This window comes from Falco peregrinus, unplaced genomic scaffold, assembly GCF_023634155.1.
Source record: "Falco peregrinus isolate bFalPer1 unplaced genomic scaffold, bFalPer1.pri scaffold_29, whole genome shotgun sequence".
NCBI classification, from domain to species: domain Eukaryota; kingdom Metazoa; phylum Chordata; class Aves; order Falconiformes; family Falconidae; genus Falco; species Falco peregrinus.
Genome location: NW_026599598.1, coordinates 707,878 through 725,719, shown reverse-complemented (window position 1 = coordinate 725,719; position 17,842 = coordinate 707,878). Strand labels below are relative to the sequence as shown.

The window sequence follows — 17,842 nt, the reverse complement described above, 5'->3', positions numbered from 1 at the left end:
GGAGCAGGGAAAAGGGACGAGGACGGAGCAGCAGAGAAACTGCTACGTCCCGACTGCAGACCGCAGCCTCCCCGCGCTGCCTGGGGAGGTGGCAGGGAAGGAGCGCAGCAGAGCTTGAGCAGGGGGGGTGCCGACGTGTCCTTCTCAGGTTTGGGGTCTTTGTTTCTCACTATCCAAATGTATTTTAATCGGTGGAGTCTGTTTTGCCAGTGACAGTCACTGGGAAGTGACAGCCCTGCCTTCACACTGACCCACAAGCTTTTTCGCCCCATTTTGTCAAGGAGGGGCAGTGGCAGCACTGGGGGGGGAGTTTGGCCTTCAGCCAAGGTTAACACTTGCCTAATGAAATTTTAGCATAGTTTAAGAGCCCTAGTAAGTGATGCTTATGTTTATATAATGCCTTGTGCATATATGCAAGCATCTTGATTCCTGTTATACATGTATTTATTTATTATTTTTAAGCAAAGCCATTATTTTGCTGTACTCTTTGTCATTAGCTGTTGAGGGGTGTGCTGGTTGTGGCTGGGATAGTGTTAATTTTCTTCGCAGTCGCTGGTACGGGGCCATGTTTTGCAGTTGGGCCGCAAACAGGGTTGGTAGCACGGGGATGTGTTCCTTATGGCCCAGCAGCGCCCACACAGAGCCAAGGCCTTTTCTGCTCCTCACCCCACCCCACCAGCCAGCAGGCTGGGGGTACGCAAGGAGCCGGGCCGGGACACAGCTGGGACAGCTGACCCAAGGGATGTGCCATGCCACGCGGCATCATGCTCAGCATATAAAGCTGGGGGAGGACGAAGGAAGGGAGGGACATCCAGAGTGACGGCACTTTGTCTTCCCAAGTATTTGTTATGCGTGACGGAGCCCTGCTGTCCTGGAGATGGCTGAACACCCGCCTGCCCATGGGACGTGCTGGATGAATTCCTTGCTTTGCTTTGCTTGCGTGCGTGGCTTTTGCTTTTGCTATTAAACTGTCCTCATGCCGACCCATGAGTTTTCTCACTTTTCCCTTTCCGATGCTCTCCCCCACCCCACTGGGGTGGAACAAGTGAGTGGCTGTGTGGTGCTTAGGTGTTTTGGTGTGGCTGGGCTTAAACCACATCAAGGGGATATAAAGAAGAAAAAGCTCTTGCTGACTTTTGATGACCCCATTAGAAGGAGCTGAACTGTACTTTGCAAGAAGCTGCTTCTCCAGCTCTGACTAGACAGAGAACCAATGATAACATAAGGGCACATCGGCTGGTAATGCAGGCAACGTCTCAGGTCAGGTGACAGTCTCACAGCTTTTGAGGGGGATCTCTAATCATAAAGAGATATTATATCAAAATACGAAACTAAAATACTTAGGAATGCATACAAAGAAACCATGTTTTAAGGGGAACTTGTAACAGCTGAAGACGGTGACTTGAAAACATACCCGTATGATCCACACGAAGCTGTTCTAACAGCAGCATAGCCTCCTTGTAGGTTGAAGTTCGTAATTCCACATCCTCTGAAGTTGGGTCAGATGAGTGAGTTAAACCAGGGTCATCAGTTACTTCCGTGGGTATGCTGACCTACAAAAAATACAGTACTTTCTGTAATTCCACTGTCTAGGATTACAGACCATTACAAATGCAGGAATGATTCATTCTCTCCTTCACAGCCCACAGATTTGTCTCAAATACAATAAAGCTGCATACCAGCAGCAATCCGTACATCTGGTTGATCACTACATAAACACTGCTCCCATCTACGTGATTAAAAGTTGACAGAAACTGTTTATCAAGAACTTAGTTTACAGTACCTTGCTCTTTTCACTCCCAGTTGTTGCTGCAGGTCTAGAAAACAGAAATATATTTCAGTACTGGAATGCTTACATTGCAGTATGAATAATACCTGAAGTTTGTTTGAAAACTTCATTTCAGAAGTGAATTAAATGAAAATCTAGTATAGTAACTTCGCTAGATATAGATCAAGACTGAAACAATTATTGTGTACTATTATGTCTATTGGAAGGCTATTTTTTCCGCAAGATATTAAGCAAATAGTTGAAATAACTGTTCTCTCAGCTTCACACAAAGTGACAGAAATCTTACAGCTACAGACATGGAGCTATACGGTTACGTGCATTCCCTGTTTAACACCAGGGGTTTAGCTCTCTTCAGTACCGAGAATCCTTCTCCTACAGGTCAAAGAACTGTAATTTTGGATTCTCTGGTGTCCTGGGTCTGGCTGGGATGCAGCTTATTTTCTTCACAGCAGCCCACACAGCGCTGTGTGTTAGATTTCTGACCAAAACGGCGTTGATAACACACCAGATTTTTAGCTAGTGCTGAACAGTGTCAACAACTTCTCTTTCTCACTTTGCCACAACCCACACAAGTAAGTTCAGGGTGGGCAAGAAGTCAGGAGGGTACACAGCTGCAAGAGAAAAGGTGGAGCGGGGAGCAGGGCAAAAAATCCCGAGACACCTGCAGTGAAAGAGTGATGTTGCTTTTCTGTAAGTCTCGCCTCACCCTTTTTAAACACATAAAATACTTCTATGCCTGTGCACACACTCATGTAATTAATCAGAATTTGTGCACAGTGACCTTATCATTAACTTGGCCAGCATGCTCAAAGCACTCTAAACAAAAGCAAAGTGTTTGTCAACACAAAGTGCACCAGGTAGTGTGGTCACAAGAAAGAACAAGAATCTTCATATGCATCAGGTTTACAAAAAACCTCAACACACAACAAAAACCCAAACTTGCCTCTAGCTCTTAGGTCAACTTACATCATTAAGTAAGTTTTTGTTTTCAGCATTCCTTATATGCATACCTTCCTTCATCCTCAGATGTTTCACTGGAAGTGCTCTCATCCCGTACTTGACCATGATTGCCACTGGAAGAGCTCATCGGCTGATGAGCCTTCTGCTTTGAAGGCTGCCTTCTACTTTTCTTTGCAACTTTGGCATTCAGGGCCATTTTACTGCATTAAACAGAAAGGGGGGGGAAAAAAAAAATCACCAAGTGAGTAGGCTTACAAAAAATATCTCTGTGAAACAGACATAAGATGATGTCCAGAAACGACTGAGACAAAAAATATCTACTATAAAAACACAGACTTGACTGCAAAGATCGTGGAAGATACCCAAGTACTTAAAACACCTGCCCCTAGGAGTGGGGGGGACACGTGGAATCTGAGCTAGATCCAGGTTAAGCTGGAATACCCGTAATATCCATGTTACAGAAAGCATCTAGAGCAGAGATTCCTTTGAAGGACAGACAGGAAGAAACTCCTGCTTTAGGTTTACATAAAAATACGTGTGCCTTCTTTAGGCTTTTGAGATTGGTTTGGTAATATCATCTTTTCCCCTCTCCCGACAAAGGGCATACTAACTTAATGAAAAGGAAAACACCAACCGCACGGAGATCACTAAAATCACCTAGAAAAGGGAGTAGCAGCAAACCCCAAGTTCCTACTTTTCTTTTCTAGGTGGCCATTTCCTACAAAAATAACTGCTTTTTCCAGTCTTCAGTTCTGGTTTTGAAGATGCATTTTGCCTCAGTATTGACAAGGAAAACACAGCAATTTGGGTGGGGGGTTTATTTTTTTTCCCCTTTTCTTTTTTGTAGAGCAGGCAATAAATTTGAATATCGTGAGCGTCGTGTTTTCTAAAAAGACATTTTCTTCACTTTTTGAGAAGCAGTGGACTACTCACTATGGCTTTCACCACTGAGGAAACTACTTCAACTACTACAATATTAGAAAACCTAAGACACTTACGTAGTACTACAAATAAGAATTAGAGATTATTTCCTTAGCTTACCATTTCATTGGCATTTTAATCAATTTTGAGCTCTCCTCAGATGAAAAACTCTTTTTGTCTTTTTCTTCTAGAGTGTTTTCATTCTCCATTTTCAAACAGTCATTCTTCCTTACAGTAATCTTTTGTTTCATTTGCCGATTAGTGATGTTGTCTGATGGTATATTTAATTTACCAAGACATTCCTGTTTTGCCACCGCCTGCACTTTTGAAATTCTTCGTTTGCTTTTTTCCTTCTCAACCTATAAAAAGAAAGTTAAGCTTCATGTATTTCTTAGTATTTCTAAAAGACAGAAACACCACATCCAAGACTGATTAATTCAGGGTTTACCCCTGAAATAATATAAAATTAGAGAAGCATTTTCACAAAATTACACTACAAAGCATATTATGTCATTGAAAGTACTTTGAATTCACTCATGATTAAAGATAACAAGAATACAGCCCTTAGAAAGAAAACAATGGCGTCTCTTAAAACATGAGAACAACAAAAAAGGGAAAGCATTACTGATGGACAAAGAGTTAGGAGGACTGCACAATGTCAGCTGGAACACCGCCAGAAAAGAATATCAAGTGGAACTGTACTGGGCTACTGCTCCCTGAACAAGGGGAGGAAAGAAAAAAAAAGATCCCAAACCCACAAACACAAATGGTTTCACAGGGAAGAGGAATTTTAGTGAAAGGCAATGAAGACACACCATGCAGATATCACAGCACATGAATTATTAGTCAAGACCCTGTTCAGAAGCTATTTTCATTCTTTGACTCAGAATCAGAACAGACAGAATTGTATGGATTTCTTTTTAAGGCAATGTAGTGATAACTACTTGCACTGGAACCAAGTGCCACCTACTGTTACACTGGAGCAATAATGCATTCCGTTTTCCAAAAATGGGGAAAAAGACAACTCTCCACTGCTCCCTTTGTTCACCAGTCACCTATTTCCATTAGAACAAAACCCAATTTGTAGGAAGCATCCTCCTTTAACGATGAATAGCTAAAGTGAACAGGACCCTTGATCCAGAGCGAGATTAAAGAATAAAGAGCAGCAGGTGAACTACCTCTTCTGGCAGCTGTACCTTCTCTTTCTCCAAAGCCAGGAATACTATTTGCAGCATTCCTACCTTACCCTTTAATCTTCCCGTATCTTGTTTTAGTTCTTCATCAAGATTCCTTTTCAGCATGACGTATGATTGCTGAGCATTTGCAAAAAGACTTCCCATTTCTGCTTCTCCTGTTTTGTTGATAAAGCAGTCCCTGGGAAAAACATCACTAAATCCAGAGTCTTTTCCAAGTTCCCTCTCTGTTACAAAAAGTCCATTTTCACCACGTGGAGAAACTGTCTTATTGTAGGAATAATATTAGAAATGTCATCCAAAAGACTGGGTTTTAAGCTGTATCTCGGGGAGTATTCAGGACCTCCCACTACGTTTCTACTGCTTCCATCTGCTAGAGGCACCTTCGTATCATCCATATTATACGTGCAATCTTCTTCATCTGTACTCCAGGTATCTTCCATGTTTGCATTTCAGTTATCTTGACCAGAAAGGACACCAAGACTCGGATTACAGTTTCCATTTTGGGTACTTTTCCACCTAGCATAAGTTTAATGTCTCCAAATTCACCTTTACTTTCTAAGCTGTTACTTGATTCTGTTGCATGAGATGAAACAACATGAGAACTCTTCAACTCGGCACTGAAGCCATCTTCTGACATTTCTTCCACAAGGGAAGGAGTTTTCCCAGTTTCATTAATTTCACCAAGCAGCTGCTTTAGTTCTGCTGTAACGTTTTTAAAACTTGTTTTCAATTCCCCCTTCTCATTTTCAACCCACATTCTTGCATCTCTTTCTTTCCAAGGTTTTGGACTTAGAACTGCTTGTCAGCACTGGGCAATTCCTCATTTTCTGCTGTGAAATTTCTGATGTGAAATTTCTGCCTTATCAGTGTGATTTTCATGTGCTGTTTTTTCTATCAAGTTGATAGTTTCTAAAATATATTTATCCTTAAGTAAACAGGTACAGACAGAAAGATTATCAAGAAAAAAATATTACAGTTGATCTATGCAACTTCTGTTGCAAACTCATCATATAATAGAAATAAGGCATTTTGAAAGCCATTTTTATAAGAACAATCAAGGGACGCTAAATGAAAGGTTCACTGCATCACCATCTTCTTAACAAGAGAAGGACTCAGAGACAACAGTTTCTTGGGTTAGGTTTGCCTAGGCATTAGGGTTGCTTTTACCTTTTAGCCTGCTGGCTTTCTGTAACTGCCGGCGCTTGTCACAGAGCATGTTTATTTTTCACGGTTTATCGCTGTAATACCGTTTTTCATTAAAACTGCCAACATTTTTCTCACCCACCCTCCTCCCTCCATCGCGCTCTACCGTCTGGCATTGCACCGTCCCCGGCCACCTAAGCTAACCCAACGGGAATGAACATGACAAGCTTCTTACCGTTCACCACACAGAGAACTGGCTAAGGGAGGATTATTTCTTCACCCAAGCTTCAGAAATAATAAATTCCACTCCAAGGTGCAAAGGAAAGGATTTATTAGGGAAACCTGCCTGCTCCTGCCCTCATCCCAGGAATCAGGAACCCAAGCTCGCAGGAAAACCGCACCACGCCTTAACCCTACCCAGCCCCCTCAAGTCCCTGTCCCCCACGCTCTGTTTCTGCTTCTGCCCCGTGTCACAGTCCTGCCCACACGCTCCTTCCCCTCACGGTGCCTTCTGAACAGGGCCTGCAGCCTTGGTGTCCCAGCGGGCTGAGACCCTCACGCTCCTCGCGCTCCTCTCTTGTCAGCCAGGCCCTGTTCTCCCGCGGCAAAGACCCCTCCGCTCACAAGAGGGAAGGAGCACCTCAGCCAGACACCACCTGTCTCACCCTCCCCCTTCCCAAGCTCACTGGCCAACTACTACACCTTGCAACAGGCTTAAGTCCTGCGCTTTGCCTCCTAGAATTAGGCACGTCCCTCTCTCGTGATGCCCGGCTGTGGGGTGGAAATCATTTGCTACGCTGTCCCTTGGGTGTTCCAGAGGACGCCAGACCCCTCTGTGCAGCCCTGCCCCGCACGCCCAACACAAGCGGGACGCCTGCCTTATTCCCCTCTAGGATACCCTCTGAGAAAACCCTTTTCAAACACTTCACGTGGCCAAACAAGAGCGTATTTTGCAGAGGCTGGGGAAGCCTCAGAAAGGTCACCACATTTCAAGGTGCTCTCTTTGATCTTTGTCTTACAAAGAGGAAGACCGGCATGTTTCATCAAACAGATCAGCATGTTACAGACAAATCTCCCTCTTCACTTGAATGTGCATTTTGCACAGGCAAAAAAAACCCCACATGTGGCCGCACATTTGTTTCTCAGCAGTGCACAAGAGGAAAAACACCCCTCAAAATTTAAGCAAACCAACTGAAAACAAATCAGCATAACAGCAAGCATCCGACATAGGGACAAGGATTTTACCCCACCATAAGACGACTGTATCCAACTTTCCTTCAGACTGTAACGCAGCCTTCACCTACAGGACTCTCTCTTCAGCAATATTCAGACTGGTAAGTTTTCTTTACCTTAGTGTATAATACAACTTACTGAATCAGACTGTAATCCAAAATATTTGGGCTTACATACCTGCACCCCATAATATTCAATGGCATCCTTCACGTTGTCTTTTTCAGCTGATGATGACATATGAAAGGTAGATCCTGAGTTCTCACCTGCAGTGAAAAACCACACATTTTTATAACCAGCACGACTTAATACTACTTATTTACACCTAGAGTGCATCTTGAATCATCCTACTTGTGACAAAAATCTTAACATAAAATAAATCCCCTCAAATTTGTGCACTCCGAGAGAAAATTATCGTAACACAGATTTAAGATGCATCTGGGTGAATTCCTTTCTTCCAAGGCATTCTACCTTTTAATGTATAAGGGAAATGTGCTGAAAATCACTACACATTGTCACAAAGAGGCCATTCCTGTTTCTTAAACATGCACAACAACTCTCTCTCATACGCAGATATACACCTCTGTATCTCTGACACACTGTGCGCCACACAGTATTCCTCCCGCAATTTCAGTTTCCCTATGTGTTGCGCACAGAAAATCACGAACAACAAAGCCACAGGCTTGAAATCTTGAAGACCCCAGCTTTATTCCTTGCACAACACAAATCTGTCTCTAGACATGGATCTAGGCAGAGTATTTCAGTCAAACTGCTGCCCCATCTGTCCCAGAAGACATGGACGGGCCGCTGAATGAAAGACAGGCTTGTGAAATGTGGAGAAATCACCCACGATCCGGATGTTTTTACCGTTGAAAACTGGATTCCATCCTTTCCTCTCTCAGAATTTCTACGTAATACTGGACAGGTCACAAACTCCTCGGAAGCAGTCACTCACTCAGTCTGGGCTCCCCATTCTGGGGTGCCTACCTTGAATCTCTGTTATATCTGAGAACTGGACTCCAGATAGTTCCAGACACAATTTAGAAGCAGCAACTCATTGTATTGTTTGTGTGGAAGGCACACGGAACATTTTGAAGGAACAAGTATTCAGAAAGAAACAAGTCCCAGCAGGTCAAGTGTGGCATCTAAAACCAGAGATGGATTCTTTTCACCTTAATCACTCTGCATCTCCTTTCCTGCTCCATCATCCTATGGCTTCTACCTAACAGCCTTTCAATACACAAAGCTTCGCTGCTGGAGAGGGACACAACATTCTTCCCACAAGAAAAGCGAGCAAGACAGGAAGAACATAGATAAAATCACAAAAATACAAAAGGGCCCGCTATTTATGAGTCACAAGGCCAACCTCACTCTTGGCATTTTCTCCTGTAGGTGACTCCTTTTACAAACTTTCATTGTCTACGTGCTACTCCTAGAAGCCTCTCCACCCAAGTACAGCAGCGGGTGGTCAGTCGGTCAGACAGACGGGGCTGCTCCTACTCTGCTTCCATGAAGGTACGCTTACCAGATTTCTTCTGTCACTTCACCAATGTTCACTCAGGTCACAAACAGCAAAAAGCAGGCAGCTTCCTACCATACAATTTGATATGCGCCATCACCCCCATCATGTAACACAGGCACCACAATTTTGCTTAGAAGATAGACTTCAATATTTTGTGGATGCAGGAGAGCTGTGACACCTCTCCGGTCTGCACAACACAGACTGAATAAGCTTTTCTGCTCAACTGTATCTGCCTGAAAACTGGATAAAAGCAGACCTGCGAGCACCCAGAGTTTTGTACTGCCCTTCTAAGGCTGCAAGTCACATTCTCTGTTCAGAGTACGTAGGCGTCTTCGTCTTTTGGATTCTGTTTCAGAGTGCAGTCACTTTCAAATTAGGCACCATGCTGCTAGAATGAAAAGCAACCCTAACTCCTGTTCAGCCTTGCCCATCACAGTCAACAGGAAAGATTTCAGCAGCAGCTATTTGAGTCTGATGTCTCCCTTTTGAGGTAAGATTTTGATAACATTGGAGCCCCTAAGAATCCTTTTCCATAGGGTTTAATCAATCTTGACATTTCTGTATGATGGGTACAGAACAAGGAAGAAGCAGGAAAGGTGAAAGGCTACAGTGTTCTCCTACCTGCAAAATCCCCGTTCTCATCGCGTCAGTAACTCTAGTCAGTAATTATTTTTCCAACCACTGGAAAAATAACTCAAAAAACATCAACTAAAAAGCTAAGGACTCCTCCCATTAGCTGTTGCAAGTAAAATTTCTTCTTTTCTTGGAGCAGTAATTCACGAGTCTATTTTCTGTGTTATTGGCTTCTGTCAACACTGTGAAAGAGGATGACTCCTCATCGTCAAGAGTTCTTCGCTTTTAGCACAGGGAGAAATTCTGAGTTAAAACACTGGTAGAACCCTACTCCAAGGCTTCTGAAGAGCCCGTCATTCAAAAAAATGTATATAAAAAATTCACAGGGTAAACCAGATTCCAGTATTTTTGCCTGTCATTCCCCCACCTTTTACTCTGTCTGCTCTCTAGCTAGCACTGAAAGATGACTTCTAGTCATCGCCGTTCTTTCCACTTAGTCTTTACCTCTCCACTCTGTTCTGAGACTTCCCTCTTCATAAATTGTACATAATGTACATAACGACTTTTTGCAGATTACAGTGGACAGCACCTACTTTGCTATACAGAAAACATGAGAACACCGCTATTTTGTTTTGACTCAAAAATAATTTTAAGAATGTATTCCTATGAGTCAGTAACAAAGTAAATAGAATGGGAAATTCCATCTCTCATTGGATATTTAATTATGCAAGATACTGTACCTGTTCTCCAGATTTATCAAATAAAGTTGTCACGGATGGCATTCAAGCCCTTTAGAGTCAGAAATATTTGTGCTGCAGGAATCAGGATGCTTTGCTGAAGCAATCTAAATTGCTTAAACCCAAATCCCAACATAAAATGTTTGAAAGAAAGAAATTTTTACATCTACTTCTTAGCACCTGACCTTCAAGATAACATATGGGTAAAAACCAGCATGACGCAAATGAATAAAGCCACACAGGAAAAACAGCTGACATGAAGCGAGCCATGAAAAGGCAACCTTTCCTTTCTGTGTTTGTAAAATTGTAACGTACTGGTCCATTATGGGGCTACACTCCACATTACTGTGGAATACAGACATAACCAAAACTCACGTTTTAACTGAACAACCTCTAACAATATCTGTGTGTCTTACCAGAACACCGTCAGTGCAAAATAAAGGGCAAAAGGGGACCTGTTGCTTACCCATTGCAAACACATGAAAGGGAGAAGAGCGAGAGGAGAAGGAGGGACATACTTCTAGAGAGAAGCTGCACCTCTATTATTGTCAAAAGATCAACAATCCTTTTTTTCTTTCTTCCCCTAAAGCGAAGATGCCAAAGAACTTGGAACTATTTGTATTCTATACTTAGAAGTTACAAGTCCACTTACTTGTCTACATATCTGTTCACCTCTCTCTGGTTTATATTGTCAATAGCCAATTGTAGAAACTCTAAAACCTGAGTGGCAAATTGTTTCTCATCTGATTAACAAGTGTGATTAATACAAAATACAACACAAATCATCAAATATGCAAATTGATAAACATGAGAACAAAGACATTAAAAACCCATTCAGGTTACATATCCTCTCTCCAATACATAGCCGACCAGCTAGCCGCTTCAACTTTGGCCTTGTTTCCGAAGAAAAGAGAATTCCTGAAACACGCTGACACTCATTTCCTCCCGTCTTGTCTCTCTTCCTCACTTCCTTCCCCTGCCTCTGAGCCTGCTGGTCATTTTCCATGAAACAAGAGAGGGAAGCCTCAGAGGAACGTGTTTGTACATGATTCAAAACAACTGCCAGGCAGGTAGAGAAAAGCCAGGCAAGTAATAATTCCTGAAAACTACAGCTACGGCACGAGCCCAAGAATTACCCTTTGTGGCTCACCTGCAGCTCCTGGACAGCCTAGCCTACAGATCCCTAGCCTGGAATCAGCCACAGCACATGCTCAGAGACCCAGGAAAGGCAGGAAGGGGGGGGTTGAGAAACTGAAAGAGAAGCAAACTTCAGGACTGCCTGAAAAGGGGAAATGACAGCAAGTACGGTGTAGGAAGCGTACATCATGGAAGGGTATGGACAGTGCGGAAAAGCAGACGAGAGGAGGGAGCAAACACATACACCGAGGTATATTTCAGTAGACCACCTGCTCCCGGGATGCCTTGCTAGAGCCATTAATTTAATATTAGAAAGAAAATTGCAAGTACAATGGGTCTGTCCATAAAAGAACACTACAAAGAGATTGTTATGAATACCTTCAACATCTTCTGCATCTCCTAAGCCGAATTCCTCCAAAAGATCTGCAAAACAAATCAGATGCCTTAATAAATACTCCTGTCTAGAAAGATTATGAAGCTAAACCCAGAGCCACATGAAGTGAACATTACCTGATTTCTGTTGCTTTTTGTTAGGAGAGGTTTCACTCCTTTCCAAAACAGATTCAGGGGCCTTCAGCTATGAAAGACAATCCAATGACAAAAAAAAAAAAAAAAATAAAAAAAAAAAAAAATCAATCACACTTAAAGTAACTCCATAATATTTAATGAGCAGAACAAGCAGTCAGTCTGACATGAACAAATACTTACCTGGGAATTGTTGGGTTTCTCCAAAAAGCCTGGAAGTGAAAAATGTTTCAGAAAGTGTTATTTTATTCAATTTTTATTTAATGTATAAACTTTTTACTCCATTCAACATCAGTAGTTTCTACAACTAAGTATTAGTTGCAAGCATTATTTCATCGAGACTGCGATACTTAACACTCAATTTACCTTATCCTCCAGCATTGGTATCGGTATACAAGAAAGGGACAGTGCATGCTTCCCATCATGCACCTTGGATTTAAGAAATAATACTCACAGAACTAGGACAATCCATAGGAAGCAATAAGGATTTGCTTGTTAACAAAACAAGATCAAAATACTTATTTGGAGGAGCTGAATCCTGCTTTCTACAAAGATTATTTCAAAAGCCAACGCTGGTCTGCTGTAATGAATTATCATAAAAGAACACTACGAATTATATAAAATAACAGCTCTATGACCCTGATGTTGAGGGATATTTTCCGTTCCATCGATAGGACAGAGAAAACATGGGTGCAGACATAGAAATCTCATACACATCATTCAATGAGGAAGAATCAAACTAGTTCTTATCAGGTTGTTCTGGTTCAGCTTGCAAGAAAAGAAAAAACCCAAATGACAATTGGTTGTAATCTGCATTTATAGCACAGTTCCAAATAGTTTCATTTTTTTTAAGATTCTTTTCCAACATTAAATCACTTACAAACCCACACAATCTACTGGCCCACCTATATTTTTCAGGTCCTCTGCTTTAGCCATCTTACAGTTTGAGTCCTCTCATGAAAGAAGTGTATGGAACGTTATTAAGAATGGCTCCATAGCAAAACTTTTGTATTTAAAAAAATAATTAAAAAACAAACAGCATTTGATTTCAGGAAACTTGGTGGTCTAGCAGTATGGAAATACCTTAGCAAGATTATCATAATCACCTTTTATCCCCTTTTTACACTGATTTTAAACTCATCTTAGTAGATTCATACAAAGCAGACTTTCATGACAACTACTCGACAAGTAGATTTACAAACTCCCAGGAGCTTTTAAAGTTTTGCTTCCAGCTTACTGGATTAGCTTCTTCAGCTATTCTATTGTACTTACACTACAAGCAGGACTGACCATCTAGTAAAAAAGAAATCCTTCAGATGAGAGTTCTACCCCAACAGCAAAACTTCCCTGCCATTCTACACTCCAGATGCTCAAGAGACAGCATCACAAAGTACAGGCAGAAACCCTGAACTCACATTTTAGCTCCTAGGCAAAGCATAACAGAAAGGTATAAAAAAAAATTAAGGCGGGGGGAAAAAATGCTTGGCCAGATCATAGCTTTCTCCTGCTACATCATCATCCAAGGATGTTTAGGTGTTCAGACAGGTCAGCCCTAAACCACATACACTTTCATCACTATGCCACAAGAACCTGAATCCAAAAAAATACAGACACATCCAAAGAACACACATCATGCAAACAAGGTAACTTCCTTTACAAACTTGCCAGCAAGCGCCGTGGGAGCTGGTGTTAATTAACAAATACTAAGCACTTCATTGCTATAGCGCGCACCCACACCGTAAGCGCATTCCTAAGGCAGACATCGATAACAGCTCACTTCAGCCTATACGTGTTTACAGACAAACATTTAGTCCACCAGGAAGTTACCAGTCTGGCGCTCCCCTGAAACAATCCACGAGCGTGCTCCGTGTCTGTCTGCAGCTGGAAGCAACACACCAGGTGATCCTTCCTCCGGGCTTTCAGAATCCGTCTGTGTAACATAAAACACGGGCGTGAGCATCGGTACAAATTCTCAACTCATTTCTACGCAAAATGTTCCTGCTAAGCCAACTTGCACAGCATGGAATCACAAAAGCCTTTGATAAGCCCCTTGGAAAGGGCACGTCAAGACACAGTCTATTGGAAAATCACAGCAGACTTGTGTGTTTTCAGATCTTAGGCAAAAACCTCACAACTCATCTAAACTATTCTGTCACGTTGGCAAACTGCACAGCCGCAAGAGAGAATTAACACGGTAACTCGAGCTGTGGGTTGTAACTGCAGGTCTGGGGGGGACCCAACTTTCGGACTGAACTGGCACCCGACACTCAAATTTGTGCTGATGTTCCCCAGGCACACATCCTGCAGTGGGGAGCGAACACGTTGCTACTCCCAGTTGCACGGGCTGAACAAAGACGAGCAAGACAAAGCTTACAGAAACCAAAGCTACCTAAACCCCCCCAATAATATTTTAGCCTTGTATTTGTAAGAAGGAGATGGGGAAGAGTTCCTTCTTCCTCACAAGAAAAGTCAGAGGGGGTAAGCTACAGACTCTGCTCGTTTTCTTCTAACCCATTACCACAGACAGGAAGAACTAAAAGGGCCAACACAGCCAGCACGTGTGGTATCTCTGTTGAGCATTACTTTCAAAAAGGGCCAAAACGGTAGAAAGGCTCTTTTCCGAAGCAGCTAATCATCTAGGCTGCAGACCCTAAGGGCAACCACTGAACACGTCAGCGGAACAGAGTTGTGTGGTGAAAAAGCAACAATCCCGCCAGCCCCCGTGAGGAGCTCAAGAGTATTTTAAGCAGCAAGAAACTTCACTGCCGCAATACTGTACTAGAAACCCAACTGCAAGGGCCAGTTGCCATGAGACCCAAATCATTAGCTCGACCTACCAGCATCCCAAGCCTCGCTGAACAGCTAGCACACAGCACAAGTATTTCAAGGGCCCCCAGTTACAAACATACAGCAGAACCAGGAAGAGAGGAAATAAGCCTCAGCCGCGGCCGGGCCCAAGCTCCGAGTGCTTCTGGATCTCACTCCCCACCCCCACCACTGGGAACCCTGGTCTCCTTCACAGGAAATACCTCAGAATCCCAGGGAGATTCAGCATCTTCCTCTTCCTCTGCTCCCACTGCTGTCAGGGCACCTACAAATGCAGGAAGAGGGGAGACACTGAGCCCTTCTATTTCACTCTGCTTTTCCCCATCACCCCTGCGCCCAAAAGGTGCACAGCGGTTCTGTTGCTGAGGACAAACTAAGGAGTGAGTGTTATTCAAGGGTTTCTTCACACCCAGCACACAACATCATGGTATTTCCTTTAGATCGCCACCTCTCTTGCCTCCTCTCCAGCAGAAGATGGCTATGCACAACAGCTGACACAGCTACAAGCAGCACTGAAGACGTGTTTGGGTCACACTCAGGAAAAGGCTCCAGCACGCTGCAGCCCTGTGGCATACGGAGTTTAGGTCACCTGCTCTCCAGTCCACAGCTCCAGAAATTGCCATTGACTACCACCATCCACTGTGCAAGAAGTACCATAGAAACACCACCCGACACATCTTCATGCTAAAATCACCAAGAAACAATGCTCCTTTTGTAGCACTACCAGAAAAGATCTTCCTTGACTAGCAGTTTTTACCCTGCACCTTCCCAGAAGGTAGACACCTAAGCATTGCCATTTAAAAAGAGGAGAGGCTCACAGCCCAAAAACTCACCCCAAACACACAACTTGTCTCTGTCTCAGGGGCTAACATCCCAGTCTCTTCTCTACTAGACACACGCAAGGCTCAGTCTCAGTAGGTTCCTGGCCAGATTAAACTATCTTCATTTCTCTGTTTTAAGCTAGTCCGTTAGGTAAAACTGATTCAGGATTCGCTCTCGTGGAGACATGCGCACAAAAAACGGGAAAGGAGCTAGAGACCAGTGAGGGCACCCGTCCTAGCAGAGGGGAACTGCTGGTTCCAGCCTCAGCTAGGACTACTTACACTGTGCCAAACGCAGGCTTATGCTAAAATGCACCGACAGAAGAGCATGTATAGGCACAACACCTGGAATACAGCAGGTTCTGCCAGGCCCGCTCTGTAGCATTTGATCAGCAGCTACACACGCTCTGGTAACACCTACCACACCACTCTACTCTCTGGAGACAGAGAGTGGAAAGTGTGCCTTCTCCTCCTGCTCCAAGACCTGAGGTGAGCACCGGAGTGCTCAGCCCTGACTGACGGGGCAATGCTTTCAAGCACACTCAAGCGTGGCACTGGAGAGACTTTCTACGTTTTAAAACTGGACAAGGTGAGGCACTGGAACAGAACAGCTTTCTCTCAGATTGACTCAAATCTTTCCCAGGCTTCAGCCAAGAGCAATCACAACTTTTCAGTCTGACAGCACGGGCCAGAAAGGGCAATACTACTGTCACACCAAGACACTCTAATCCTCCTCTTTTTCAACTGTGCATTTTGTTCTGATCGCTTCAGGGAGAACACAGCAACAAAACCAAGAATGACACCTGCTCCATTTAGCATCGTTTGGAATCCAAGGCCACAATTTGTTCTTCAGGAACGAATGATAAGGAACAAAAGCTACTTTCCTCCTTGCCAATGCCCACTAGGGTTCACAGGCAAGGGAAAGACTTACTGTTTCAGAAGTCAATCACCATTTCAGTTCATTTACTGTGCATTAATATTTATAGAGGAAGAACTGGGAGCAGTATTCACTAACTCACTTCTCTCACCAGTGTTGTCTTTGGAAGCACTGTGGACTTGATGGCTATCATTACAAATAGAGTTTTTCACACCCTCAACAACTGCAGTTTGTAGCTCTTCACCAGCGTCTTCCTTTTCCTGCTCCTTCTCCTCTTCTTCCTGTTCAGGTGATTTTTCCTAAAAGAGATTGACCAAACAGCTGGAAATAGCAGAAACAAGCACCTTCTTAGCCACCCATCGACAACAACTTTAAAAATGCTTCTCCTGTGTAAGACAACAGGGAAACTTTGTTGAGCTTTGTTTTACAAGGCCTTCAGTTTTTCTGGGAATCTCTGAGGAGACAGCAATGACATTAGCCCTAAGTCATTAGCCCTGGCTCTGCAAAGCTCCTGAGAAGCAATTCTTCCTGTCAGCCTAACTCTAGCTTTCATTTCAGTTACATTGTTTTGGAACACGCTCCTTTTCCTCTACTTTGCTCCAGGAAAATCACTAACTTCCTGCTCTCAATCTGACTCAAACTTTTTGGTTCCTCATTTTCAGCCATCACACCAGGTATTTTACTAAATGGCAATAAATCTTGACAGATAAAAACTGTACATACAACTGAGAAAAAAATTAATTTATTTCAGAAAAATTATACTGCCTATTTGTTTTCCTGCAAAACCACTGCAACCAATAAAAAAAACCATTGAAAATACTGCCCAATATTATTCTTATACCTAAGAAACTGCTTTGGTTAGGAGTAAAGGCATTTTCTATTATAAAAAAAGGATGATCAAAAGATGGATATACGTGAAATATTAACAGAAATCCAGTTTACCTTTTGGTTCTTACCTTTATCACCCTTAGAAAATACCTTTGTGATTGAATCAACCTTATATAACTTACTTTGGTGCCTGAGTGAAACGCTGCTCTTACATTTTCGTCATGCCTATTCAAGCACAAGTGTTCACTTTCTTGTTTCAGTGCTTCACAGACTTTATTATCTACTTCACATTGCTCTTCTTCTGTATCTTCATCATCCACTTGTTCAAGACAGACAGAGTTTGGTCTTTGACTTTCAAGCCTTGGGCTTTTTCCTGCTGACAAAGAACTATTATCACTTTCAAAGCCATTACTGAAGCTTGACTTTTTCTCCTTAAGACCACAACTATCTGAGAGAAGCTGAGGTGTCTCTTTTTTCCAGTTTGTCATCTTAGATTCTGCAAAAAGGGAGTCATCATTTCTGTGAAACTTTGCCTGAATCATGCTTTTCTTGTTCCAGCTTTCTTGTTTATCTTGCAAATTATTTAGATTCTGAAAGACAGTTTGCTTTGGTACCGACTTGCAAGATACTTCATTATTCACCGTCTTTGGAGACATGGCACTTATGTCAAAACAACAAAAGGAGTTATGGGAATGGCAACAGGCATGTTACCAGATTAACGGAGTAATCTGGGAATGTCTGGAAAAGGAACCAAGTC

General features: G+C 42.9%; 1 pseudogene; it reads right to left on the bottom strand.

Moving 5' to 3' along the window:
* LOC106112441 (ankyrin repeat domain-containing protein 26-like) overlaps positions 1-17,842 on the bottom strand; it is a 50,505-nt pseudogene that overhangs the window by 20,823 nt on the left and 11,840 nt on the right.